The sequence below is a fragment of the Neofelis nebulosa genome, chromosome 8 (genome assembly GCF_028018385.1).
Source record: "Neofelis nebulosa isolate mNeoNeb1 chromosome 8, mNeoNeb1.pri, whole genome shotgun sequence".
Classification (NCBI taxonomy): domain Eukaryota; kingdom Metazoa; phylum Chordata; class Mammalia; order Carnivora; family Felidae; genus Neofelis; species Neofelis nebulosa.
In genome coordinates this window covers 121,218,315-121,225,831 of record NC_080789.1, presented here as the reverse complement: position 1 = coordinate 121,225,831, position 7,517 = coordinate 121,218,315, and the positions used below count along the sequence as shown (strand labels likewise).

General features: G+C 41.2%; 1 long non-coding RNA gene across 2 annotated transcripts; it reads left to right on the top strand.

Moving 5' to 3' along the window:
- The first annotated feature begins 992 nt into the window (after positions 1-992).
- Positions 993-6,962, top strand: LOC131484082 (uncharacterized). 2 transcript variants are annotated; one of them, XR_009248005.1, is made up of 3 exons: positions 993-1,930; positions 4,348-4,422; positions 6,669-6,962. It is a non-coding gene; the product is annotated as an uncharacterized LOC131484082 (long non-coding RNA). The 2 variants fall into 2 exon arrangements; XR_009248006.1 differs by lacking the exon at positions 4,348-4,422.
- Positions 6,963-7,517: the final 555 nt, after the last annotated feature.

Below are 7,517 nucleotides of genomic sequence, written 5' to 3'. Positions count from 1 at the left end.
TGAGGTCACCTGGTATAAAAAAGGGCAACATCCAGAAAGGAACTCAGATGGGAGTGGTCAGCACCAATACTTACAGCAGCTGGTGGAATGAATCCTTCAGTCCCGAAATGGTGGGCAGGATCTAAGCAGGGTACCTTAGCATCACTATACCTCACTGCTTGGAAGTGATAATGTATGTTTTCTTTTTTTTTTTTTTAAAGTTTTAAAATTTATTTTTGAGAGAAGGAGAGGGGGAAAGAGGGACAGAGAGAAAGAGAGAGAGCACACACACCAACAGAGAAGGGGCAGAGAGAGAGAATCCCAAGTAGGCTCTGCGCCATCACTTGGGGCTTGAACTCAGGAAACATAAGATCATGACCTGAGCTGAAATCAAGAGTCCGATGTTCAGTTGACTGAGCCACCCAGGTGCCCCAATGATAAATAATTTTAAATGGAATTCTTTTTGATCTCAAGCTTCGTGAGTTTGAGACCTGCATCGGGCTCTGTGTTGACAGTGTAGAGGCTGCTTGGGATTCTCTCTCTCTCTCTCTCTCTCTCTATCCCTCTCTCTCTGCCCTTCTCTCTCTCTCTCTCTCTCTCTCTCTCTCTCAAAATAAATACACAAGCTTAAAAAAAAGAATTCTTTTTATAGGGATGAAATAGTCCTAATAATAAGTAATAAGAACAAACACTGTTCTAATAATTATCTGCAAGTGTCCTTGGAAATTGGTGAATCACTTCAACGCATGAAATTTGGCATGTGACTCCATGAAGTTAGTCTAAGTGGCGGTAGTATTAAAAAATAATGGTAATAAAAATTTAAAATATGTCCAGGTATTCGAGAAGGCTTTAATAGATTGCCGGGACTCAATAACGACAGTGCTAGGGGACTCTGGGGACACAGAAGAAGGTCTCTTGCAAAAGCACACGAGGGATGGCCGACTAGGGTGGAAGGGGAGAAAGAAGTTCCTCGTTGCTTACACCTTCTTCAGGCAGCATCTGAACTCCACGAGGAAACGGGCAGAGGGCCATCGTTGACCCTTGGAAAAACCCTGGGGACCAGACGCCCTGAGTTGGTAGCAAGAGCAGACCTTTCTGAACACCTTTCTGGGCAAAATTGTTCTGCCCCACATTTTGCCTACGTCATATTACATAACAAAGGATTAGCTACAAGTATGTCTGTGACACAAACCTTATTGATTTCACCCAAGAAGAGAGTACATTGTCATTGCTAGGTTTCTCTTTGATGGTTAATCAGAGGACCTTGGAGCTGCCTTCTGCAAAGCATAGAGGGAGACTTCCATGCCACTGTAGGATGTTTTTCCTCTTTTGCCAAAATGGGTCGCTTGTTTCCCGAAATACTTGAATGGACTCCAACTCTCCCAAATGGTTTAATACCTATACGATAACACTGAAGAATTTGAATATCGCTTCACTAATAAATGCTTCAAAGGAAATCTTGGAACATGAATGTTACAAGAAAAATATCCACGGCCCCTTTATTGAACCTGATGTGAAAGGAGCACACTGCGAGCTCAGTGGCTCTGAATCATGCCTCAAGCCTGTTCTACTTAAGCAAGCTCTCAAGACCCAACAAGTCTTCCGGTGACTCAGAACAGAAAGCAGAATGAATGCTCTGTCCAACTTGTGTTTCTGAAGCATTTATTGGGTGTCGCCCTCAACCGTCCAGCTGAATCCTTTTTGCAAGACACACAACAAAGAATTCAGTGAACAAAGCAAAACAAGTCCGTAGCATTCCAGAAGGATTCCCTAATCTAAATATGAAATATGCAAGTTACGACTCATCTGGCAGATCGCACAGGAACATGGGGAGGATTGCGATAGACCAAGGCAATGGAAAGCCTCACGCTGGCAAATTGAATTGGATTCGTTATAGTTTCATCAACTATTTACACTTGACGACATCAGGACCTACGAACATGTTAAAATTGTGAGTTTGGAGTAATGGGATCAGCTCAATGGATAATCTGTTTATGTAAACTTTATGCACTGTTAAGGTTATTAAGAAAATTACAGCCTAGGGGCTATATTCTGACATATTAAAGAATAGGAACTCAAAGCATTTTTATAATTATGCCCCTAACTTTTATTCACTTTTCCGCTATTCGATATGATCACACAGACAAACACAGATGGGGTTTCTGAGAACTCAGGGAGAAAGGGGGTTGTAAATCACGAGACAATGTCTATAGATTTTAATTTTGATAGGACTTATTTCCCCCCAGTTTTACTGGCATACAGCTCTGTATAAGTTTAAGGCATACCACATGACTTGACATATGTACATTGAGAATGACTTAGGTTTTGTTCGTTTATTTTGAATTTCTATAGCACTTAGTTTCTTAGCCTTGGAAGTTTTTGTATTTAAAGCAAATATTTTTTGAATGGCAAGTATAAATTTGAGAGTAAGAGAGGCTATAAGAAAATAATGACCACAAAAAGAAGTTCACTTCTTTTGTTACTTTTAAAACTATATGGGTTTACTTTCTTTTTTTTCTTTTCTTTCTTTCTTTCTTTCTTTTTTTTTTTTGAGAGAAAGAGAGAGAGAGAGGGAGGATGGAAGTAAGGGAGGGGCAAAGAGAGAGAAGCAGGGCTCACGGGGGGTTCATGTTTACCCGAAGCGGGGCTCGAGCTCACAAATCATGAGATCATGACCTGAGCCAAAGTCAGATGCTTAACTGATTGAGCCACCCAGGTGCCCTATATGGGTTCTTAATTCTATAGTGGGGCTTGTAACTGCACCGTTTTGAAACAGTTACACACCCTCCACATTTTTATTTTGGAATGCTCTGGAAGTGCCTGGGTGGCTCAGTCAGTTGAGCGTCTGACTTTGGCTCAGGTCATGATCTCGAGGTCTGTGAGTCTGAGCCCCGCATGGGGCTCTGTGCTGATGGCTCAGAGCCTGGAGCCTGTTTCAGATTCTGTGTCTCCCTCTCTCTCTCTGCCCCTCCCCCACTCATGCTCTGTCTCTCTCTGTCAAAAATAAAATAAACATTAAAAAAAGACATTAACAATGATCGTATAATACCATTTAATATACAATCTATATTTGAATTTCCTCTGCTCTTCCAAAAAAGGTCTTAAAGCTGGATTTTGCTGTTGATGCTGGTTTTCCTACTCTGGGTTCCAACCCAGGTTTGTCCCTCCCATTTGGTGATTCTTCAGTTCTTACTGCAAGACAATTTCCCTGCCTTAAAAAAAAAATATTCTACATTAATGATTTTTTTCCCCAAGAGTCTTGAAGAACAACGTCCCACATTCTGGATTACCCTACTTGTTTCTTCTTTATTAGATTTATGCGAATCAAGTTTGGCGAATATGCTTATGTTGCAGTCAAAGCAATACTTAAAGTGAAAGTTTGAATTTTCTTTGCCTGACGTCATGGCTTGTCCCAAACTCTGGTGTGCCAAGACTTTAAGCCAGTTTGGTTCTAAAAAATTATCTTATATAATACATAGCTTGGTCCTGTTAGCAAACATCACATGCTTCTTTAGTGTGTTTGTTTTGGGGAGGACAGAGCATGTGCCTTTCAGACTTTTATTTTAAACCTTCTTAATAGCAAGCAAATGCTCACTATACCTAGTGTCCCACTCTTGCTCATACAGTGATCCCTTCTGGCCACGTTTTTACGGCTTCTCTGTACCTCAGTGAATCTACAAAGTTGTTGAGAGGGACAGGGTCAAATACACATCAAGTAAAGAACTATAGATAAAGGTACAGGTTAGCTCTGACATTCTGAACGTACAGCATTTTTTCTTGATTATTAAAATGGCCATGGCCATGGATTTGAGTTATTGGTCTTTGCCAACAAAGCGATAGAATGAACACAATTCCCTATGATCTCCCCGGAATTTTCTAGAGTGATCAGTGGAGCAGGGTTGCAGCTGGGGAGCTTAAGCCTTCCAGTAATGAATGAATTAGTCTAAATATCAATAGAACTGGATTCTGACCTTCATTAGCATTATCATCATTTTGGAATCACATTGACTGCCTTACCACAAAGTTGATTCTTCATCGGGATCCTCAGGATCAGATTGGGATCCTAAACACAACTGAGGTTGGGGTCTCACCATTTGTAACTTAGAGGAGTTTTATTTTTTACTTTTTTTTTAATGTTTATGTATTTCTGAGACAGAGAGAGAGTGTGAGCAGGGGAGGGGCAGAGAGGGAGGGAGACACAGAATCCAAAGCAGGCTCCAGGCTCCCAGCTGCCAGCACAGAGCCCGACGTGGGGCTCGAGCTCACGGTCATGAGATCATGTCCTGAGCCAAAGTCGGTCGCTCAACCGACTGAGCCACCCAGGCACCCCACACCATTTGTAACTTAACGTTAGCCTTTCACTTACAGAAGGAAAAAGAATCCTAGGATCATGAGATTGAGAAGAAATTTCAAAAGGACATTGTGTATATTTCTTTCCATCAGGTAGGCCCCAAATCTCCTTCCTGGCAGCTGAAAACCTACCCTATTTGTAGTAATCCTTTGCACAGGACTTATTTAATAGGCCTTTTACGTAAAGCACTCCCCAGTGTCAAAATATCTTACATGTAATGTAAATTGTTTTCTATGTGGTAGCTAGGACACGATCGCTGTCCTCCCCTTGAAAGTTTTTCTCAGGTTTGGGCTCCTGCTCTGTGCCGTAGGCAGAAGAAGAATCATCTGTAGCTTTTCCTCATGGGTCTTGTTTCCTAAACCTTTAATCATTTTTATGGCTTCCTTTTAAACTCTCTCCAAATTTTCTGTCTCCTTTTAGATGCAACGCCTAGAATTAAATATAGTATTTGAAAGGATATGATTAGTACCAAATTTAGAGGGTAATCACTATCCAGTCCTTACATCCTGCACTTGAAGATTTGTTAGTCGTTTTCAAAAATGATTAGACTTTCCAACAACAGCAGCAAAGATTCCAAGAAGTCGTCTTGAATATTATGTTGTGGTGTTTTAGAACTCGTTTGTACCATGGTCCACTTTAGTTAAAGGGACAAAAGGCCTCAAAGCCTGCCCAGTCTTACTGGGAAGAGCCCCTCAAAACTGCAGAAACAGGGGTGCCTCAGCAGCTCAGTTGGTTAAGTGCCCAACTCTTGATTTTGACTCAGGTGATGATCTCATGGTTCTTGGGATCGAGCCCTGCATTAGGCTCTGCACTGACAGAGTGGAGCCTGCTTGGGATTCTCTCTCTCCCTCTGTCTCCCCCTCCCTCACTTGTGTGCTCTCTCTCTCAAAACATAAAAATAAATTTAAAAATTAAAATGATCGTGCAGAAACAGATCTTAGAAAGCAGCTTAAGGATAACTCATATATATATATATATTTTTTTTTTTTTTTGAGAGAGAGAGAGGGTGCAAGTGAGCGAGAGGCAAAGAGAGAGAGGGAGAGAGAAAGAGAAGTGGGGCTCACCAGAAGTGGAGCTCGTGTTTACCTGAAGCAGGGCTCGTGCGCACCCAATGTGGGACTCGAACTTGTGAACTGTGAGATCATGACCTGAGCCGAAGTCAAATGCTTAATAAGTGAGCCACCCAGGCGCCCGGGATAACTCATATTGAAATCATAATGCATTTATGTCGCAAGGCCTGGTTATTATAAAACGACAAGCCCAAAAAGCTGATGCCAGTTCACATTACCGCTCAGTCTAGAGTTAACCAAACGACCCCAGCAGCATAGCGCTCATTCTGAAGAAGCCACACGGAAGTATTTCACACGCAAGGGGAAGAAGGTCAGAAATTAGAAATCGGAATGACGTCAAAAGTCGGCTGATGGAGGCCTGACACAAAAGTAATTTCCTGGAAACTTGTGGAAATCCCAAGCATCTGTATGTTGGCAGTGGGACCTTTTGCATCATTGCCTCACACTTGACGTGAGGCAACATTCCTGGTGGACAACCGATGCCTTTCCTTGGTAAAGTCCAACGATATGTTAATTGTTCTTTCTAGCAATGTTAGCCAAGCTGTCGTTTATTGAGTGCTTACTATGTGCCAGGCAGTATTGAGCCCTCTGTACACATTTTCTCCTTTGAATCATAGCAACTTTGTGAGGGGCAAATTATTATTATAGCCTATGTATAGATGAGTCCATTCAAGCCCAAAGGCAGATGGTTAGTAAATGTCATAGGAAGGATTCCTGTCCAAGTATTTCTGACCCAGTAGAACTACTATGTTATAATGCCTTGTGAATTTTAAATATCAGCAGTCTGATAGTTTACACTCATAAAAAAATAAAGGGTAGAACTCATTCTTCTTTTATTTTTTTAATGGTTCTTTATTTTTGAGAGACAGAGAGAGAGAGAAGCTGGGGGGAGGGGTGGTGGGTGCAGAGAGAGAGGGAGACAGAGAATCCCAAGCAGGTCCCATGCTGTCAGCACAGAGCCTGAGATGGGGCCCGAACACACAAACCATGAGATTGCGACCAGAGTCGAAGTCAGAGGTCGTTCGCTTAACCAACTGAGTCACCCAGGCACCCCCGATTCTTCTCTTAAAATGAAATTCTCTGAAGATGTACAACATTCATGTGTAAATTCAGACAAAAGGGCCAGCATTTTTAGATGAGTTCCTGGCCCCAGAAGAGTCTTTTAGAAACCACTGCCCCACAGCAGTTAGAATGATATAGAATGCTCTGTGACAACATGGCACAGTAGAGACATAAACTGACCACAGGCCTCCTCCCCTTTTTTCTAGGCTTGCGTTTGGCCATCTTTCCCATAGTTAACTCTGGCCGTATGAGGAAGTTCTTTCTGGTGGCCTGGGGGCTGAAGTGATATTTGTCCCGCAACTGCCCTTGTGCAGACCTCTGAGCTCTTCTCTTGGCTGACTGGGACCACACACAGAGTGACCTTGGACTTCAATTGCTGGAATGGCCATCAGCCTAAGTTTTCAAATGACTCCATGAAGACTGAAGCCATGTCCTGCCTTTCCTTCCCTGAAAACTGGAACTCTTAAGTGAGCAAGAATAAAATAAATTCTTTAAGCCTCCGTATTTGGGTTCTATCTTGTGAGGCGATTTTGCACACCCCAACTCATATGCATATATGCGTGGTAAGATGTCAGTACCCATCTGACATGAATACCGTAAGTTGTAAAACAGTGTTTAGAATAGGATCCGATTGGGTCTGTCAGAGTAATCAGTCTGGAGGAGTCACCACCCAAATATTCACAGTGACTGGCTCTCTGAAGAACTACGGAAGGGTTTTTAGTTTCTACAGAGTGTAAATTTATAATGTTTAATTCTAAAAAGTAAAAAAAAATAATAAGTGTGTTTCATTTGTAAAAAGAAAGACTCATGTTAAAAAATGTTGCCTTCAGCTTCACTTTACAGGAGCCAGATGTCCCCTTTTTATTATATATATATGTATATACATTATATAATATATATATAATATATACATTATACATTATAATATATACATTATACACAATACATTATATAATATATATAATATATAATATATATATTATATATGTATATACATATATACATCTGTATATACATATACATGTATATATATGTATATACATATACATGTATAT